Genomic DNA, 15,365 nt, shown 5'->3' with positions numbered 1-15,365 from the left:
CAACACCCCGTCAGCCATCGCTGTGGACCTCAGTGGTAGCGAATTGTTGTGGCAGAGTAGATATTCGTACGCATTTTCTAAGCTCTGGAATGTATTTTTCGCGAGCGTTGTGACGACTGCAAGAAGTGTACACTGCAACAGCCTCCTTAGCTCAGGGGCAGAGCACTGGTCTTGTAAACCAGGGGTCGTGAGTTCGATTCTCACAGGGGGCAGCACAATTTTAAATGGGCCAATGTAATGCTTTGAACCGAAAATTTCAAAATTGCGTGTCTTTTCGGGCCAGAGCCAAGATAACAGATGATGATAGACGAAAGACAGCAACACCCCGTCAGCCATCGCTGTGGACCTCAGTGGTAGCGAATTGTTGTGGCAGAGTAGATATTCGTACGCATTTTCTAAGCTCTGGAATGTATTTTTCGCGAGCGTTGTGACGACTGCAAGAAGTGTACACTGCAACAGCCTCCTTAGCTCAGGGGCAGAGCACTGGTCTTGTAAACCAGGGGTCGTGAGTTCGATTCTCACAGGGGGCAGCACAATTTTAAATGGGCCAATGTAATGCTTTGAACCGAAAATTTCAAAATTGCGTGTCTTTTCGGGCCAGAGCCAAGATAACAGATGATGATAGACGAAAGACAGCAACACCCCGTCAGCCATCGCTGTGGACCTCAGTGGTAGCGAATTGTTGTGGCAGAGTAGATATTCGTACGCATTTTCTAAGCTCTGGAATGTATTTTTCGCGAGCGTTGCGACGACTGCAAGAAGTGTACACTGCAACAGCCTCCTTAGCTCAGGGGCAGAGCACTGGTCTTGTAAACCAGGGGTCGTGAGTTCGATTCTCACAGGGGGCAGCACAATTTTAAATGGGCCAATGTAATGCTTTGAACCGAAAATTTCAAAATTGCGTGTCTTTTCGGGCCAGAGCCAAGATAACAGATGATGATAGACGAAAGACAGCAACACCCCGTCAGCCATCGCTGTGGACCTCAGTGGTAGCGAATTGTTGTGGCAGAGTAGATATTCGTACGCATTTTCTAAGCTCTGGAATGTATTTTTCGCGAGCGTTGTGACGACTGCAAGAAGTGTACACTGCAACAGCCTCCTTAGCTCAGGGGCAGAGCACTGGTCTTGTAAACCAGGGGTCGTGAGTTCGATTCTCACAGGGGGCAGCACAATTTTAAATGGGCCAATGTAATGCTTTGAACCGAAAATTTCAAAATTGCGTGTCTTTTCGGGCCAGAGCCAAGATAACAGATGATGATAGACGAAAGACAGCAACACCCCGTCAGCCATCGCTGTGGACCTCAGTGGTAGCGAATTGTTGTGGCAGAGTAGATATTCGTACGCATTTTCTAAGCTCTGGAATGTATTTTTCGCGAGCGTTGTGACGACTGCAAGAAGTGTACACTGCAACAGCCTCCTTAGCTCAGGGGCAGAGCACTGGTCTTGTAAACCAGGGGTCGTGAGTTCGATTCTCACAGGGGGCAGCACAATTTTAAATGGGCCAATGTAATGCTTTGAACCGAAAATTTCAAAATTGCGTGTCTTTTCGGGCCAGAGCCAAGATAACAGATGATGATAGACGAAAGACAGCAACACCCCGTCAGCCATCGCTGTGGACCTCAGTGGTAGCGAATTGTTGTGGCAGAGTAGATATTCGTACGCATTTTCTAAGCTCTGGAATGTATTTTTCGCGAGCGTTGTGACGACTGCAAGAAGTGTACACTGCAACAGCCTCCTTAGCTCAGGGGCAGAGCACTGGTCTTGTAAACCAGGGGTCGTGAGTTCGATTCTCACAGGGGGCAGCACAATTTTAAATGGGCCAATGTAATGCTTTGAACCGAAAATTTCAAAATTGCGTGTCTTTTCGGGCCAGAGCCAAGATAACAGATGATGATAGACGAAAGACAGCAACACCCCGTCAGCCATCGCTGTGGACCTCAGTGGTAGCGAATTGTTGTGGCAGAGTAGATATTCGTACGCATTTTCTAAGCTCTGGAATGTATTTTTCGCGAGCGTTGTGACGACTGCAAGAAGTGTACACTGCAACAGCCTCCTTAGCTCAGGGGCAGAGCACTGGTCTTGTAAACCAGGGGTCGTGAGTTCGATTCTCACAGGGGGCAGCACAATTTTAAATGGGCCAATGTAATGCTTTGAACCGAAAATTTCAAAATTGCGTGTCTTTTCGGGCCAGAGCCAAGATAACAGATGATGATAGACGAAAGACAGCAACACCCCGTCAGCCATCGCTGTGGACCTCAGTGGTAGCGAATTGTTGTGGCAGAGTAGATATTCGTACGCATTTTCTAAGCTCTGGAATGTATTTTTCGCGAGCGTTGTGACGACTGCAAGAAGTGTACACTGCAACAGCCTCCTTAGCTCAGGGGCAGAGCACTGGTCTTGTAAACCAGGGGTCGTGAGTTCGATTCTCACAGGGGGCAGCACAATTTTAAATGGGCCAATGTAATGCTTTGAACCGAAAATTTCAAAATTGCGTGTCTTTTCGGGCCAGAGCCAAGATAACAGATGATGATAGACGAAAGACAGCAACACCCCGTCAGCCATCGCTGTGGACCTCAGTGGTAGCGAATTGTTGTGGCAGAGTAGATATTCGTACGCATTTTCTAAGCTCTGGAATGTATTTTTCGCGAGCGTTGTGACGACTGCAAGAAGTGTACACTGCAACAGCCTCCTTAGCTCAGGGGCAGAGCACTGGTCTTGTAAACCAGGGGTCGTGAGTTCGATTCTCACAGGGGGCAGCACAATTTTAAATGGGCCAATGTAATGCTTTGAACCGAAAATTTCAAAATTGCGTGTCTTTTCGGGCCAGAGCCAAGATAACAGATGATGATAGACGAAAGACAGCAACACCCCGTCAGCCATCGCTGTGGACCTCAGTGGTAGCGAATTGTTGTGGCAGAGTAGATATTCGTACGCATTTTCTAAGCTCTGGAATGTATTTTTCGCGAGCGTTGCGACGACTGCAAGAAGTGTACACTGCGACAGCCTCCTTAGCTCAGGGGCAGAGCACTGGTCTTGTAAACCAGGGGTCGTGAGTTCGATTCTCACAGGGGGCAGCACAATTTTAAATGGGCCAATGTAATGCTTTGAACCGAAAATTTCAAAATTGCGTGTCTTTTCGGGCCAGAGCCAAGATAACAGATGATGATAGACGAAAGACAGCAACACCCCGTCAGCCATCGCTGTGGACCTCAGTGGTAGCGAATTGTTGTGGCAGAGTAGATATTCGTACGCATTTTCTAAGCTCTGGAATGTATTTTTCGCGAGCGTTGTGACGACTGCAAGAAGTGTACACTGCAACAGCCTCCTTAGCTCAGGGGCAGAGCACTGGTCTTGTAAACCAGGGGTCGTGAGTTCGATTCTCACAGGGGGCAGCACAATTTTAAATGGGCCAATGTAATGCTTTGAACCGAAAATTTCAAAATTGCGTGTCTTTTCGGGCCAGAGCCAAGATAACAGATGATGATAGACGAAAGACAGCAACACCCCGTCAGCCATCGCTGTGGACCTCAGTGGTAGCGAATTGTTGTGGCAGAGTAGATATTCGTACGCATTTTCTAAGCTCTGGAATGTATTTTTCGCGAGCGTTGTGACGACTGCAAGAAGTGTACACTGCAACAGCCTCCTTAGCTCAGGGGCAGAGCACTGGTCTTGTAAACCAGGGGTCGTGAGTTCGATTCTCACAGGGGGCAGCACAATTTTAAATGGGCCAATGTAATGCTTTGAACCGAAAATTTCAAAATTGCGTGTCTTTTCGGGCCAGAGCCAAGATAACAGATGATGATAGACGAAAGACAGCAACACCCCGTCAGCCATCGCTGTGGACCTCAGTGGTAGCGAATTGTTGTGGCAGAGTAGATATTCGTACGCATTTTCTAAGCTCTGGAATGTATTTTTCGCGAGCGTTGTGACGACTGCAAGAAGTGTACACTGCAACAGCCTCCTTAGCTCAGGGGCAGAGCACTGGTCTTGTAAACCAGGGGTCGTGAGTTCGATTCTCACAGGGGGCAGCACAATTTTAAATGGGCCAATGTAATGCTTTGAACCGAAAATTTCAAAATTGCGTGTCTTTTCGGGCCAGAGCCAAGATAACAGATGATGATAGACGAAAGACAGCAACACCCCGTCAGCCATCGCTGTGGACCTCAGTGGTAGCGAATTGTTGTGGCAGAGTAGATATTCGTACGCATTTTCTAAGCTCTGGAATGTATTTTTCGCGAGCGTTGTGACGACTGCAAGAAGTGTACACTGCAACAGCCTCCTTAGCTCAGGGGCAGAGCACTGGTCTTGTAAACCAGGGGTCGTGAGTTCGATTCTCACAGGGGGCAGCACAATTTTAAATGGGCCAATGTAATGCTTTGAACCGAAAATTTCAAAATTGCGTGTCTTTTCGGGCCAGAGCCAAGATAACAGATGATGATAGACGAAAGACAGCAACACCCCGTCAGCCATCGCTGTGGACCTCAGTGGTAGCGAATTGTTGTGGCAGAGTAGATATTCGTACGCATTTTCTAAGCTCTGGAATGTATTTTTCGCGAGCGTTGCGACGACTGCAAGAAGTGTACACTGCAACAGCCTCCTTAGCTCAGGGGCAGAGCACTGGTCTTGTAAACCAGGGGTCGTGAGTTCGATTCTCACAGGGGGCAGCACAATTTTAAATGGGCCAATGTAATGCTTTGAACCGAAAATTTCAAAATTGCGTGACTTTTCGGGCCAGAGCCAAGATAACAGATGATGATAGACGAAAGACAGCAACACCCCGTCAGCCATCGCTGTGGACCTCAGTGGTAGCGAATTGTTGTGGCAGAGTAGATATTCGTACGCATTTTCTAAGCTCTGGAATGTATTTTTCGCGAGCGTTGTGACGACTGCAAGAAGTGTACACTGCAACAGCCTCCTTAGCTCAGGGGCAGAGCACTGGTCTTGTAAACCAGGGGTCGTGAGTTCGATTCTCACAGGGGGCAGCACAATTTTAAATGGGCCAATGTAATGCTTTGAACCGAAAATTTCAAAATTGCGTGTCTTTTCGGGCCAGAGCCAAGATAACAGATGATGATAGACGAAAGACAGCAACACCCCGTCAGCCATCGCTGTGGACCTCAGTGGTAGCGAATTGTTGTGGCAGAGTAGATATTCGTACGCATTTTCTAAGCTCTGGAATGTATTTTTCGCGAGCGTTGTGACGACTGCAAGAAGTGTACACTGCAACAGCCTCCTTAGCTCAGGGGCAGAGCACTGGTCTTGTAAACCAGGGGTCGTGAGTTCGATTCTCACAGGGGGCAGCACAATTTTAAATGGGCCAATGTAATGCTTTGAACCGAAAATTTCAAAATTGCGTGTCTTTTCGGGCCAGAGCCAAGATAACAGATGATGATAGACGAAAGACAGCAACACCCCGTCAGCCATCGCTGTGGACCTCAGTGGTAGCGAATTGTTGTGGCAGAGTAGATATTCGTACGCATTTTCTAAGCTCTGGAATGTATTTTTCGCGAGCGTTGTGACGACTGCAAGAAGTGTACACTGCAACAGCCTCCTTAGCTCAGGGGCAGAGCACTGGTCTTGTAAACCAGGGGTCGTGAGTTCGATTCTCACAGGGGGCAGCACAATTTTAAATGGGCCAATGTAATGCTTTGAACCGAAAATTTCAAAATTGCGTGTCTTTTCGGGCCAGAGCCAAGATAACAGATGATGATAGACGAAAGACAGCAACACCCCGTCAGCCATCGCTGTGGACCTCAGTGGTAGCGAATTGTTGTGGCAGAGTAGATATTCGTACGCATTTTCTAAGCTCTGGAATGTATTTTTCGCGAGCGTTGTGACGACTGCAAGAAGTGTACACTGCAACAGCCTCCTTAGCTCAGGGGCAGAGCACTGGTCTTGTAAACCAGGGGTCGTGAGTTCGATTCTCACAGGGGGCAGCACAATTTTAAATGGGCCAATGTAATGCTTTGAACCGAAAATTTCAAAATTGCGTGTCTTTTCGGGCCAGAGCCAAGATAACAGATGATGATAGACGAAAGACAGCAACACCCCGTCAGCCATCGCTGTGGACCTCAGTGGTAGCGAATTGTTGTGGCAGAGTAGATATTCGTACGCATTTTCTAAGCTCTGGAATGTATTTTTCGCGAGCGTTGTGACGACTGCAAGAAGTGTACACTGCAACAGCCTCCTTAGCTCAGGGGCAGAGCACTGGTCTTGTAAACCAGGGGTCGTGAGTTCGATTCTCACAGGGGGCAGCACAATTTTAAATGGGCCAATGTAATGCTTTGAACCGAAAATTTCAAAATTGCGTGTCTTTTCGGGCCAGAGCCAAGATAACAGATGATGATAGACGAAAGACAGCAACACCCCGTCAGCCATCGCTGTGGACCTCAGTGGTAGCGAATTGTTGTGGCAGAGTAGATATTCGTACGCATTTTCTAAGCTCTGGAATGTATTTTTCGCGAGCGTTGTGACGACTGCAAGAAGTGTACACTGCAACAGCCTCCTTAGCTCAGGGGCAGAGCACTGGTCTTGTAAACCAGGGGTCGTGAGTTCGATTCTCACAGGGGGCAGCACAATTTTAAATGGGCCAATGTAATGCTTTGAACCGAAAATTTCAAAATTGCGTGTCTTTTCGGGCCAGAGCCAAGATAACAGATGATGATAGACGAAAGACAGCAACACCCCGTCAGCCATCGCTGTGGACCTCAGTGGTAGCGAATTGTTGTGGCAGAGTAGATATTCGTACGCATTTTCTAAGCTCTGGAATGTATTTTTCGCGAGCGTTGCGACGACTGCAAGAAGTGTACACTGCAACAGCCTCCTTAGCTCAGGGGCAGAGCACTGGTCTTGTAAACCAGGGGTCGTGAGTTCGATTCTCACAGGGGGCAGCACAATTTTAAATGGGCCAATGTAATGCTTTGAACCGAAAATTTCAAAATTGCGTGTCTTTTCGGGCCAGAGCCAAGATAACAGATGATGATAGACGAAAGACAGCAACACCCCGTCAGCCATCGCTGTGGACCTCAGTGGTAGCGAATTGTTGTGGCAGAGTAGATATTCGTACGCATTTTCTAAGCTCTGGAATGTATTTTTCGCGAGCGTTGCGACGACTGCAAGAAGTGTACACTGCAACAGCCTCCTTAGCTCAGGGGCAGAGCACTGGTCTTGTAAACCAGGGGTCGTGAGTTCGATTCTCACAGGGGGCAGCACAATTTTAAATGGGCCAATATAATGCTTTGAACCGAAAATTTCAAAATTGCGTGTCTTTTCGGGCCAGAGCCAAGATAACAGATGATGATAGACGAAAGACAGCAACACCCCGTCAGCCATCGCTGTGGACCTCAGTGGTAGCGAATTGTTGTGGCAGAGTAGATATTCGTACGCATTTTCTAAGCTCTGGAATGTATTTTTCGCGAGCGTTGTGACGACTGCAAGAAGTGTACACTGCAACAGCCTCCTTAGCTCAGGGGCAGAGCACTGGTCTTGTAAACCAGGGGTCGTGAGTTCGATTCTCACAGGGGGCAGCACAATTTTAAATGGGCCAATGTAATGCTTTGAACCGAAAATTTCAAAATTGCGTGTCTTTTCGGGCCAGAGCCAAGATAACAGATGATGATAGACGAAAGACAGCAACACCCCGTCAGCCATCGCTGTGGACCTCAGTGGTAGCGAATTGTTGTGGCAGAGTAGATATTCGTACGCATTTTCTAAGCTCTGGAATGTATTTTTCGCGAGCGTTGTGACGACTGCAAGAAGTGTACACTGCAACAGCCTCCTTAGCTCAGGGGCAGAGCACTGGTCTTGTAAACCAGGGGTCGTGAGTTCGATTCTCACAGGGGGCAGCACAATTTTAAATGGGCCAATGTAATGCTTTGAACCGAAAATTTCAAAATTGCGTGTCTTTTCGGGCCAGAGCCAAGATAACAGATGATGATAGACGAAAGACAGCAACACCCCGTCAGCCATGGCTGTGGACCTCAGTGGTAGCGAATTGTTGTGGCAGAGTAGATATTCGTACGCATTTTCTAAGCTCTGGAATGTATTTTTCGCGAGCGTTGTGACGACTGCAAGAAGTGTACACTGCAACAGCCTCCTTAGCTCAGGGGCAGAGCACTGGTCTTGTAAACCAGGGGTCGTGAGTTCGATTCTCACAGGGGGCAGCACAATTTTAAATGGGCCAATGTAATGCTTTGAACCGAAAATTTCAAAATTGCGTGTCTTTTCGGGCCAGAGCCAAGATAACAGATGATGATAGACGAAAGACAGCAACACCCCGTCAGCCATCGCTGTGGACCTCAGTGGTAGCGAATTGTTGTGGCAGAGTAGATATTCGTACGCATTTTCTAAGCTCTGGAATGTATTTTTCGCGAGCGTTGTGACGACTGCAAGAAGTGTACACTGCAACAGCCTCCTTAGCTCAGGGGCAGAGCACTGGTCTTGTAAACCAGGGGTCGTGAGTTCGATTCTCACAGGGGGCAGCACAATTTTAAATGGGCCAATGTAATGCTTTGAACCGAAAATTTCAAAATTGCGTGTCTTTTCGGGCCAGAGCCAAGATAACAGATGATGATAGACGAAAGACAGCAACACCCCGTCAGCCATCGCTGTGGACCTCAGTGGTAGCGAATTGTTGTGGCAGAGTAGATATTCGTACGCATTTTCTAAGCTCTGGAATGTATTTTTCGCGAGCGTTGTGACGACTGCAAGAAGTGTACACTGCAACAGCCTCCTTAGCTCAGGGGCAGAGCACTGGTCTTGTAAACCAGGGGTCGTGAGTTCGATTCTCACAGGGGGCAGCACAATTTTAAATGGGCCAATGTAATGCTTTGAACCGAAAATTTCAAAATTGCGTGTCTTTTCGGGCCAGAGCCAAGATAACAGATGATGATAGACGAAAGACAGCAACACCCCGTCAGCCATCGCTGTGGACCTCAGTGGTAGCGAATTGTTGTGGCAGAGTAGATATTCGTACGCATTTTCTAAGCTCTGGAATGTATTTTTCGCGAGCGTTGTGACGACTGCAAGAAGTGTACACTGCAACAGCCTCCTTAGCTCAGGGGCAGAGCACTGGTCTTGTAAACCAGGGGTCGTGAGTTCGATTCTCACAGGGGGCAGCACAATTTTAAATGGGCCAATGTAATGCTTTGAACCGAAAATTTCAAAATTGCGTGTCTTTTCGGGCCAGAGCCAAGATAACAGATGATGATAGACGAAAGACAGCAACACCCCGTCAGCCATCGCTGTGGACCTCAGTGGTAGCGAATTGTTGTGGCAGAGTAGATATTCGTACGCATTTTCTAAGCTCTGGAATGTATTTTTCGCGAGCGTTGTGACGACTGCAAGAAGTGTACACTGCAACAGCCTCCTTAGCTCAGGGGCAGAGCACTGGTCTTGTAAACCAGGGGTCGTGAGTTCGATTCTCACAGGGGGCAGCACAATTTTAAATGGGCCAATGTAATGCTTTGAACCGAAAATTTCAAAATTGCGTGTCTTTTCGGGCCAGAGCCAAGATAACAGATGATGATAGACGAAAGACAGCAACACCCCGTCAGCCATCGCTGTGGACCTCAGTGGTAGCGAATTGTTGTGGCAGAGTAGATATTCGTACGCATTTTCTAAGCTCTGGAATGTATTTTTCGCGAGCGTTGTGACGACTGCAAGAAGTGTACACTGCAACAGCCTCCTTAGCTCAGGGGCAGAGCACTGGTCTTGTAAACCAGGGGTCGTGAGTTCGATTCTCACAGGGGGCAGCACAATTTTAAATGGGCCAATGTAATGCTTTGAACCGAAAATTTCAAAATTGCGTGTCTTTTCGGGCCAGAGCCAAGATAACAGATGATGATAGACGAAAGACAGCAACACCCCGTCAGCCATCGCTGTGGACCTCAGTGGTAGCGAATTGTTGTGGCAGAGTAGATATTCGTACGCATTTTCTAAGCTCTGGAATGTATTTTTCGCGAGCGTTGTGACGACTGCAAGAAGTGTACACTGCAACAGCCTCCTTAGCTCAGGGGCAGAGCACTGGTCTTGTAAACCAGGGGTCGTGAGTTCGATTCTCACAGGGGGCAGCACAATTTTAAATGGGCCAATGTAATGCTTTGAACCGAAAATTTCAAAATTGCGTGTCTTTTCGGGCCAGAGCCAAGATAACAGATGATGATAGACGAAAGACAGCAACACCCCGTCAGCCATCGCTGTGGACCTCAGTGGTAGCGAATTGTTGTGGCAGAGTAGATATTCGTACGCATTTTCTAAGCTCTGGAATGTATTTTTCGCGAGCGTTGTGACGACTGCAAGAAGTGTACACTGCAACAGCCTCCTTAGCTCAGGGGCAGAGCACTGGTCTTGTAAACCAGGGGTCGTGAGTTCGATTCTCACAGGGGGCAGCACAATTTTAAATGGGCCAATGTAATGCTTTGAACCGAAAATTTCAAAATTGCGTGTCTTTTCGGGCCAGAGCCAAGATAACAGATGATGATAGACGAAAGACAGCAACACCCCGTCAGCCATCGCTGTGGACCTCAGTGGTAGCGAATTGTTGTGGCAGAGTAGATATTCGTACGCATTTTCTAAGCTCTGGAATGTATTTTTCGCGAGCGTTGTGACGACTGCAAGAAGTGTACACTGCAACAGCCTCCTTAGCTCAGGGGCAGAGCACTGGTCTTGTAAACCAGGGGTCGTGAGTTCGATTCTCACAGGGGGCAGCACAATTTTAAATGGGCCAATGTAATGCTTTGAACCGAAAATTTCAAAATTGCGTGTCTTTTCGGGCCAGAGCCAAGATAACAGATGATGATAGACGAAAGACAGCAACACCCCGTCAGCCATCGCTGTGGACCTCAGTGGTAGCGAATTGTTGTGGCAGAGTAGATATTCGTACGCATTTTCTAAGCTCTGGAATGTATTTTTCGCGAGCGTTGTGACGACTGCAAGAAGTGTACACTGCAACAGCCTCCTTAGCTCAGGGGCAGAGCACTGGTCTTGTAAACCAGGGGTCGTGAGTTCGATTCTCACAGGGGGCAGCACAATTTTAAATGGGCCAATGTAATGCTTTGAACCGAAAATTTCAAAATTGCGTGTCTTTTCGGGCCAGAGCCAAGATAACAGATGATGATAGACGAAAGACAGCAACACCCCGTCAGCCATCGCTGTGGACCTCAGTGGTAGCGAATTGTTGTGGCAGAGTAGATATTCGTACGCATTTTCTAAGCTCTGGAATGTATTTTTCGCGAGCGTTGTGACGACTGCAAGAAGTGTACACTGCAACAGCCTCCTTAGCTCAGGGGCAGAGCACTGGTCTTGTAAACCAGGGGTCGTGAGTTCGATTCTCACAGGGGGCAGCACAATTTTAAATGGGCCAATGTAATGCTTTGAACCGAAAATTTCAAAATTGCGTGTCTTTTCGGGCCAGAGCCAAGATAACAGATGATGATAGACGAAAGACAGCAACACCCCGTCAGCCATCGCTGTGGACCTCAGTGGTAGCGAATTGTTGTGGCAGAGTAGATATTCGTACGCATTTTCTAAGCTCTGGAATGTATTTTTCGCGAGCGTTGTGACGACTGCAAGAAGTGTACACTGCAACAGCCTCCTTAGCTCAGGGGCAGAGCACTGGTCTTGTAAACCAGGGGTCGTGAGTTCGATTCTCACAGGGGGCAGCACAATTTTAAATGGGCCAATGTAATGCTTTGAACCGAAAATTTCAAAATTGCGTGTCTTTTCGGGCCAGAGCCAAGATAACAGATGATGATAGACGAAAGACAGCAACACCCCGTCAGCCATCGCTGTGGACCTCAGTGGTAGCGAATTGTTGTGGCAGAGTAGATATTCGTACGCATTTTCTAAGCTCTGGAATGTATTTTTCGCGAGCGTTGTGACGACTGCAAGAAGTGTACACTGCAACAGCCTCCTTAGCTCAGGGGCAGAGCACTGGTCTTGTAAACCAGGGGTCGTGAGTTCGATTCTCACAGGGGGCAGCACAATTTTAAATGGGCCAATGTAATGCTTTGAACCGAAAATTTCAAAATTGCGTGTCTTTTCGGGCCAGAGCCAAGATAACAGATGATGATAGACGAAAGACAGCAACACCCCGTCAGCCATCGCTGTGGACCTCAGTGGTAGCGAATTGTTGTGGCAGAGTAGATATTCGTACGCATTTTCTAAGCTCTGGAATGTATTTTTCGCGAGCGTTGTGACGACTGCAAGAAGTGTACACTGCAACAGCCTCCTTAGCTCAGGGGCAGAGCACTGGTCTTGTAAACCAGGGGTCGTGAGTTCGATTCTCACAGGGGGCAGCACAATTTTAAATGGGCCAATGTAATGCTTTGAACCGAAAATTTCAAAATTGCGTGTCTTTTCGGGCCAGAGCCAAGATAACAGATGATGATAGACGAAAGACAGCAACACCCCGTCAGCCATCGCTGTGGACCTCAGTGGTAGCGAATTGTTGTGGCAGAGTAGATATTCGTACGCATTTTCTAAGCTCTGGAATGTATTTTTCGCGAGCGTTGTGACGACTGCAAGAAGTGTACACTGCAACAGCCTCCTTAGCTCAGGGGCAGAGCACTGGTCTTGTAAACCAGGGGTCGTGAGTTCGATTCTCACAGGGGGCAGCACAATTTTAAATGGGCCAATGTAATGCTTTGAACCGAAAATTTCAAAATTGCGTGTCTTTTCGGGCCAGAGCCAAGATAACAGATGATGATAGACGAAAGACAGCAACACCCCGTCAGCCATCGCTGTGGACCTCAGTGGTAGCGAATTGTTGTGGCAGAGTAGATATTCGTACGCATTTTCTAAGCTCTGGAATGTATTTTTCGCGAGCGTTGTGACGACTGCAAGAAGTGTACACTGCAACAGCCTCCTTAGCTCAGGGGCAGAGCACTGGTCTTGTAAACCAGGGGTCGTGAGTTCGATTCTCACAGGGGGCAGCACAATTTTAAATGGGCCAATGTAATGCTTTGAACCGAAAATTTCAAAATTGCGTGTCTTTTCGGGCCAGAGCCAAGATAACAGATGATGATAGACGAAAGACAGCAACACCCCGTCAGCCATCGCTGTGGACCTCAGTGGTAGCGAATTGTTGTGGCAGAGTAGATATTCGTACGCATTTTCTAAGCTCTGGAATGTATTTTTCGCGAGCGTTGTGACGACTGCAAGAAGTGTACACTGCAACAGCCTCCTTAGCTCAGGGGCAGAGCACTGGTCTTGTAAACCAGGGGTCGTGAGTTCGATTCTCACAGGGGGCAGCACAATTTTAAATGGGCCAATGTAATGCTTTGAACCGAAAATTTCAAAATTGCGTGTCTTTTCGGGCCAGAGCCAAGATAACAGATGATGATAGACGAAAGACAGCAACACCCCGTCAGCCATCGCTGTGGACCTCAGTGGTAGCGAATTGTTGTGGCAGAGTAGATATTCGTACGCATTTTCTAAGCTCTGGAATGTATTTTTCGCGAGCGTTGTGACGACTGCAAGAAGTGTACACTGCAACAGCCTCCTTAGCTCAGGGGCAGAGCACTGGTCTTGTAAACCAGGGGTCGTGAGTTCGATTCTCACAGGGGGCAGCACAATTTTAAATGGGCCAATGTAATGCTTTGAACCGAAAATTTCAAAATTGCGTGTCTTTTCGGGCCAGAGCCAAGATAACAGATGATGATAGACGAAAGACAGCAACACCCCGTCAGCCATCGCTGTGGACCTCAGTGGTAGCGAATTGTTGTGGCAGAGTAGATATTCGTACGCATTTTCTAAGCTCTGGAATGTATTTTTCGCGAGCGTTGTGACGACTGCAAGAAGTGTACACTGCAACAGCCTCCTTAGCTCAGGGGCAGAGCACTGGTCTTGTAAACCAGGGGTCGTGAGTTCGATTCTCACAGGGGGCAGCACAATTTTAAATGGGCCAATGTAATGCTTTGAACCGAAAATTTCAAAATTGCGTGTCTTTTCGGGCCAGAGCCAAGATAACAGATGATGATAGACGAAAGACAGCAACACCCCGTCAGCCATCGCTGTGGACCTCAGTGGTAGCGAATTGTTGTGGCAGAGTAGATATTCGTACGCATTTTCTAAGCTCTGGAATGTATTTTTCGCGAGCGTTGTGACGACTGCAAGAAGTGTACACTGCAACAGCCTCCTTAGCTCAGGGGCAGAGCACTGGTCTTGTAAACCAGGGGTCGTGAGTTCGATTCTCACAGGGGGCAGCACAATTTTAAATGGGCCAATGTAATGCTTTGAACCGAAAATTTCAAAATTGCGTGTCTTTTCGGGCCAGAGCCAAGATAACAGATGATGATAGACGAAAGACAGCAACACCCCGTCAGCCATCGCTGTGGACCTCAGTGGTAGCGAATTGTTGTGGCAGAGTAGATATTCGTACGCATTTTCTAAGCTCTGGAATGTATTTTTCGCGAGCGTTGTGACGACTGCAAGAAGTGTACACTGCAACAGCCTCCTTAGCTCAGGGGCAGAGCACTGGTCTTGTAAACCAGGGGTCGTGAGTTCGATTCTCACAGGGGGCAGCACAATTTTAAATGGGCCAATGTAATGCTTTGAACCGAAAATTTCAAAATTGCGTGTCTTTTCGGGCCAGAGCCAAGATAACAGATGATGATAGACGAAAGACAGCAACACCCCGTCAGCCATCGCTGTGGACCTCAGTGGTAGCGAATTGTTGTGGCAGAGTAGATATTCGTACGCATTTTCTAAGCTCTGGAATGTATTTTTCGCGAGCGTTGTGACGACTGCAAGAAGTGTACACTGCAACAGCCTCCTTAGCTCAGGGGCAGAGCACTGGTCTTGTAAACCAGGGGTCGTGAGTTCGATTCTCACAGGGGGCAGCACAATTTTAAATGGGCCAATGTAATGCTTTGAACCGAAAATTTCAAAATTGCGTGTCTTTTCGGGCCAGAGCCAAGATAACAGATGATGATAGACGAAAGACAGCAACACCCCGTCAGCCATCGCTGTGGACCTCAGTGGTAGCGAATTGTTGTGGCAGAGTAGATATTCGTACGCATTTTCTAAGCTCTGGAATGTATTTTTCGCGAGCGTTGTGACGACTGCAAGAAGTGTACACTGCAACAGCCTCCTTAGCTCAGGGGCAGAGCACTGGTCTTGTAAACCAGGGGTCGTGAGTTCGATTCTCACAGGGGGCAGCACAATTTTAAATGGGCCAATGTAATGCTTTGAACCGAAAATTTCAAAATTGCGTGTCTTTTCGGGCCAGAGCCAAGATAACAGATGATGATAGACGAAAGACAGCAACACCCCGTCAGCCATCGCTGTGGACCTCAGTGGTAGCGAATTGTTGTGGCAGAGTAGATATTCGTACGCATTTTCTAAGCTCTGGAATGTATTTTTCG

General features: G+C 47.8%; 48 non-coding genes across 48 annotated transcripts; all 48 read left to right on the top strand.

The window, feature by feature from the left end:
• The first annotated feature begins 140 nt into the window (after nucleotides 1–140).
• On the top strand, nucleotides 141–212 carry Trnat-ugu (transfer RNA threonine (anticodon UGU)). Its single transcript has one exon. It is a non-coding gene; the product is annotated as a tRNA-Thr (tRNA).
• Nucleotides 213–458: 246 nt separating this feature from the next.
• Trnat-ugu (transfer RNA threonine (anticodon UGU)) lies at nucleotides 459–530 on the top strand. The gene has a single exon. It is a non-coding gene; the product is annotated as a tRNA-Thr (tRNA).
• A 246-nt stretch (nucleotides 531–776) lies between these two features.
• Trnat-ugu (transfer RNA threonine (anticodon UGU)) lies at nucleotides 777–848 on the top strand. The gene has a single exon. It is a non-coding gene; the product is annotated as a tRNA-Thr (tRNA).
• A 246-nt stretch (nucleotides 849–1,094) lies between these two features.
• Nucleotides 1,095–1,166, top strand: Trnat-ugu (transfer RNA threonine (anticodon UGU)). The gene has a single exon. It is a non-coding gene; the product is annotated as a tRNA-Thr (tRNA).
• Nucleotides 1,167–1,412: 246 nt separating this feature from the next.
• Nucleotides 1,413–1,484, top strand: Trnat-ugu (transfer RNA threonine (anticodon UGU)). Its single transcript has one exon. It is a non-coding gene; the product is annotated as a tRNA-Thr (tRNA).
• A 246-nt stretch (nucleotides 1,485–1,730) lies between these two features.
• On the top strand, nucleotides 1,731–1,802 carry Trnat-ugu (transfer RNA threonine (anticodon UGU)). Its single transcript has one exon. It is a non-coding gene; the product is annotated as a tRNA-Thr (tRNA).
• Nucleotides 1,803–2,048: 246 nt separating this feature from the next.
• Nucleotides 2,049–2,120, top strand: Trnat-ugu (transfer RNA threonine (anticodon UGU)). Its single transcript has one exon. It is a non-coding gene; the product is annotated as a tRNA-Thr (tRNA).
• Nucleotides 2,121–2,366: 246 nt separating this feature from the next.
• Nucleotides 2,367–2,438, top strand: Trnat-ugu (transfer RNA threonine (anticodon UGU)). The gene has a single exon. It is a non-coding gene; the product is annotated as a tRNA-Thr (tRNA).
• A 246-nt stretch (nucleotides 2,439–2,684) lies between these two features.
• Trnat-ugu (transfer RNA threonine (anticodon UGU)) lies at nucleotides 2,685–2,756 on the top strand. The gene has a single exon. It is a non-coding gene; the product is annotated as a tRNA-Thr (tRNA).
• Nucleotides 2,757–3,002: 246 nt separating this feature from the next.
• On the top strand, nucleotides 3,003–3,074 carry Trnat-ugu (transfer RNA threonine (anticodon UGU)). Its single transcript has one exon. It is a non-coding gene; the product is annotated as a tRNA-Thr (tRNA).
• A 246-nt stretch (nucleotides 3,075–3,320) lies between these two features.
• Nucleotides 3,321–3,392, top strand: Trnat-ugu (transfer RNA threonine (anticodon UGU)). The gene has a single exon. It is a non-coding gene; the product is annotated as a tRNA-Thr (tRNA).
• A 246-nt stretch (nucleotides 3,393–3,638) lies between these two features.
• On the top strand, nucleotides 3,639–3,710 carry Trnat-ugu (transfer RNA threonine (anticodon UGU)). Its single transcript has one exon. It is a non-coding gene; the product is annotated as a tRNA-Thr (tRNA).
• A 246-nt stretch (nucleotides 3,711–3,956) lies between these two features.
• On the top strand, nucleotides 3,957–4,028 carry Trnat-ugu (transfer RNA threonine (anticodon UGU)). Its single transcript has one exon. It is a non-coding gene; the product is annotated as a tRNA-Thr (tRNA).
• A 246-nt stretch (nucleotides 4,029–4,274) lies between these two features.
• Nucleotides 4,275–4,346, top strand: Trnat-ugu (transfer RNA threonine (anticodon UGU)). The gene has a single exon. It is a non-coding gene; the product is annotated as a tRNA-Thr (tRNA).
• A 246-nt stretch (nucleotides 4,347–4,592) lies between these two features.
• Trnat-ugu (transfer RNA threonine (anticodon UGU)) lies at nucleotides 4,593–4,664 on the top strand. The gene has a single exon. It is a non-coding gene; the product is annotated as a tRNA-Thr (tRNA).
• A 246-nt stretch (nucleotides 4,665–4,910) lies between these two features.
• Nucleotides 4,911–4,982, top strand: Trnat-ugu (transfer RNA threonine (anticodon UGU)). The gene has a single exon. It is a non-coding gene; the product is annotated as a tRNA-Thr (tRNA).
• Nucleotides 4,983–5,228: 246 nt separating this feature from the next.
• Trnat-ugu (transfer RNA threonine (anticodon UGU)) lies at nucleotides 5,229–5,300 on the top strand. The gene has a single exon. It is a non-coding gene; the product is annotated as a tRNA-Thr (tRNA).
• A 246-nt stretch (nucleotides 5,301–5,546) lies between these two features.
• Trnat-ugu (transfer RNA threonine (anticodon UGU)) lies at nucleotides 5,547–5,618 on the top strand. Its single transcript has one exon. It is a non-coding gene; the product is annotated as a tRNA-Thr (tRNA).
• A 246-nt stretch (nucleotides 5,619–5,864) lies between these two features.
• Nucleotides 5,865–5,936, top strand: Trnat-ugu (transfer RNA threonine (anticodon UGU)). The gene has a single exon. It is a non-coding gene; the product is annotated as a tRNA-Thr (tRNA).
• Nucleotides 5,937–6,182: 246 nt separating this feature from the next.
• Trnat-ugu (transfer RNA threonine (anticodon UGU)) lies at nucleotides 6,183–6,254 on the top strand. The gene has a single exon. It is a non-coding gene; the product is annotated as a tRNA-Thr (tRNA).
• A 246-nt stretch (nucleotides 6,255–6,500) lies between these two features.
• On the top strand, nucleotides 6,501–6,572 carry Trnat-ugu (transfer RNA threonine (anticodon UGU)). The gene has a single exon. It is a non-coding gene; the product is annotated as a tRNA-Thr (tRNA).
• A 246-nt stretch (nucleotides 6,573–6,818) lies between these two features.
• Trnat-ugu (transfer RNA threonine (anticodon UGU)) lies at nucleotides 6,819–6,890 on the top strand. The gene has a single exon. It is a non-coding gene; the product is annotated as a tRNA-Thr (tRNA).
• A 246-nt stretch (nucleotides 6,891–7,136) lies between these two features.
• Nucleotides 7,137–7,208, top strand: Trnat-ugu (transfer RNA threonine (anticodon UGU)). Its single transcript has one exon. It is a non-coding gene; the product is annotated as a tRNA-Thr (tRNA).
• A 246-nt stretch (nucleotides 7,209–7,454) lies between these two features.
• Trnat-ugu (transfer RNA threonine (anticodon UGU)) lies at nucleotides 7,455–7,526 on the top strand. The gene has a single exon. It is a non-coding gene; the product is annotated as a tRNA-Thr (tRNA).
• Nucleotides 7,527–7,772: 246 nt separating this feature from the next.
• Trnat-ugu (transfer RNA threonine (anticodon UGU)) lies at nucleotides 7,773–7,844 on the top strand. The gene has a single exon. It is a non-coding gene; the product is annotated as a tRNA-Thr (tRNA).
• A 246-nt stretch (nucleotides 7,845–8,090) lies between these two features.
• Trnat-ugu (transfer RNA threonine (anticodon UGU)) lies at nucleotides 8,091–8,162 on the top strand. The gene has a single exon. It is a non-coding gene; the product is annotated as a tRNA-Thr (tRNA).
• A 246-nt stretch (nucleotides 8,163–8,408) lies between these two features.
• On the top strand, nucleotides 8,409–8,480 carry Trnat-ugu (transfer RNA threonine (anticodon UGU)). Its single transcript has one exon. It is a non-coding gene; the product is annotated as a tRNA-Thr (tRNA).
• Nucleotides 8,481–8,726: 246 nt separating this feature from the next.
• On the top strand, nucleotides 8,727–8,798 carry Trnat-ugu (transfer RNA threonine (anticodon UGU)). The gene has a single exon. It is a non-coding gene; the product is annotated as a tRNA-Thr (tRNA).
• A 246-nt stretch (nucleotides 8,799–9,044) lies between these two features.
• Trnat-ugu (transfer RNA threonine (anticodon UGU)) lies at nucleotides 9,045–9,116 on the top strand. Its single transcript has one exon. It is a non-coding gene; the product is annotated as a tRNA-Thr (tRNA).
• Nucleotides 9,117–9,362: 246 nt separating this feature from the next.
• On the top strand, nucleotides 9,363–9,434 carry Trnat-ugu (transfer RNA threonine (anticodon UGU)). The gene has a single exon. It is a non-coding gene; the product is annotated as a tRNA-Thr (tRNA).
• Nucleotides 9,435–9,680: 246 nt separating this feature from the next.
• Nucleotides 9,681–9,752, top strand: Trnat-ugu (transfer RNA threonine (anticodon UGU)). Its single transcript has one exon. It is a non-coding gene; the product is annotated as a tRNA-Thr (tRNA).
• A 246-nt stretch (nucleotides 9,753–9,998) lies between these two features.
• Nucleotides 9,999–10,070, top strand: Trnat-ugu (transfer RNA threonine (anticodon UGU)). Its single transcript has one exon. It is a non-coding gene; the product is annotated as a tRNA-Thr (tRNA).
• A 246-nt stretch (nucleotides 10,071–10,316) lies between these two features.
• On the top strand, nucleotides 10,317–10,388 carry Trnat-ugu (transfer RNA threonine (anticodon UGU)). Its single transcript has one exon. It is a non-coding gene; the product is annotated as a tRNA-Thr (tRNA).
• A 246-nt stretch (nucleotides 10,389–10,634) lies between these two features.
• Nucleotides 10,635–10,706, top strand: Trnat-ugu (transfer RNA threonine (anticodon UGU)). Its single transcript has one exon. It is a non-coding gene; the product is annotated as a tRNA-Thr (tRNA).
• Nucleotides 10,707–10,952: 246 nt separating this feature from the next.
• Trnat-ugu (transfer RNA threonine (anticodon UGU)) lies at nucleotides 10,953–11,024 on the top strand. Its single transcript has one exon. It is a non-coding gene; the product is annotated as a tRNA-Thr (tRNA).
• Nucleotides 11,025–11,270: 246 nt separating this feature from the next.
• Nucleotides 11,271–11,342, top strand: Trnat-ugu (transfer RNA threonine (anticodon UGU)). Its single transcript has one exon. It is a non-coding gene; the product is annotated as a tRNA-Thr (tRNA).
• Nucleotides 11,343–11,588: 246 nt separating this feature from the next.
• Nucleotides 11,589–11,660, top strand: Trnat-ugu (transfer RNA threonine (anticodon UGU)). The gene has a single exon. It is a non-coding gene; the product is annotated as a tRNA-Thr (tRNA).
• A 246-nt stretch (nucleotides 11,661–11,906) lies between these two features.
• Nucleotides 11,907–11,978, top strand: Trnat-ugu (transfer RNA threonine (anticodon UGU)). Its single transcript has one exon. It is a non-coding gene; the product is annotated as a tRNA-Thr (tRNA).
• A 246-nt stretch (nucleotides 11,979–12,224) lies between these two features.
• Nucleotides 12,225–12,296, top strand: Trnat-ugu (transfer RNA threonine (anticodon UGU)). Its single transcript has one exon. It is a non-coding gene; the product is annotated as a tRNA-Thr (tRNA).
• Nucleotides 12,297–12,542: 246 nt separating this feature from the next.
• On the top strand, nucleotides 12,543–12,614 carry Trnat-ugu (transfer RNA threonine (anticodon UGU)). The gene has a single exon. It is a non-coding gene; the product is annotated as a tRNA-Thr (tRNA).
• A 246-nt stretch (nucleotides 12,615–12,860) lies between these two features.
• Trnat-ugu (transfer RNA threonine (anticodon UGU)) lies at nucleotides 12,861–12,932 on the top strand. The gene has a single exon. It is a non-coding gene; the product is annotated as a tRNA-Thr (tRNA).
• Nucleotides 12,933–13,178: 246 nt separating this feature from the next.
• Nucleotides 13,179–13,250, top strand: Trnat-ugu (transfer RNA threonine (anticodon UGU)). Its single transcript has one exon. It is a non-coding gene; the product is annotated as a tRNA-Thr (tRNA).
• Nucleotides 13,251–13,496: 246 nt separating this feature from the next.
• Nucleotides 13,497–13,568, top strand: Trnat-ugu (transfer RNA threonine (anticodon UGU)). The gene has a single exon. It is a non-coding gene; the product is annotated as a tRNA-Thr (tRNA).
• Nucleotides 13,569–13,814: 246 nt separating this feature from the next.
• Trnat-ugu (transfer RNA threonine (anticodon UGU)) lies at nucleotides 13,815–13,886 on the top strand. The gene has a single exon. It is a non-coding gene; the product is annotated as a tRNA-Thr (tRNA).
• A 246-nt stretch (nucleotides 13,887–14,132) lies between these two features.
• Nucleotides 14,133–14,204, top strand: Trnat-ugu (transfer RNA threonine (anticodon UGU)). Its single transcript has one exon. It is a non-coding gene; the product is annotated as a tRNA-Thr (tRNA).
• Nucleotides 14,205–14,450: 246 nt separating this feature from the next.
• Trnat-ugu (transfer RNA threonine (anticodon UGU)) lies at nucleotides 14,451–14,522 on the top strand. Its single transcript has one exon. It is a non-coding gene; the product is annotated as a tRNA-Thr (tRNA).
• Nucleotides 14,523–14,768: 246 nt separating this feature from the next.
• Nucleotides 14,769–14,840, top strand: Trnat-ugu (transfer RNA threonine (anticodon UGU)). The gene has a single exon. It is a non-coding gene; the product is annotated as a tRNA-Thr (tRNA).
• Nucleotides 14,841–15,086: 246 nt separating this feature from the next.
• On the top strand, nucleotides 15,087–15,158 carry Trnat-ugu (transfer RNA threonine (anticodon UGU)). The gene has a single exon. It is a non-coding gene; the product is annotated as a tRNA-Thr (tRNA).
• Nucleotides 15,159–15,365: the final 207 nt, after the last annotated feature.

Source organism: Schistocerca cancellata, chromosome 1, assembly GCF_023864275.1.
Source record: "Schistocerca cancellata isolate TAMUIC-IGC-003103 chromosome 1, iqSchCanc2.1, whole genome shotgun sequence".
Taxonomy (NCBI): domain Eukaryota; kingdom Metazoa; phylum Arthropoda; class Insecta; order Orthoptera; family Acrididae; genus Schistocerca; species Schistocerca cancellata.
Note: the sequence above shows the minus strand (reverse complement) of the source record. Positions and strands in the feature narration are given on the sequence as shown.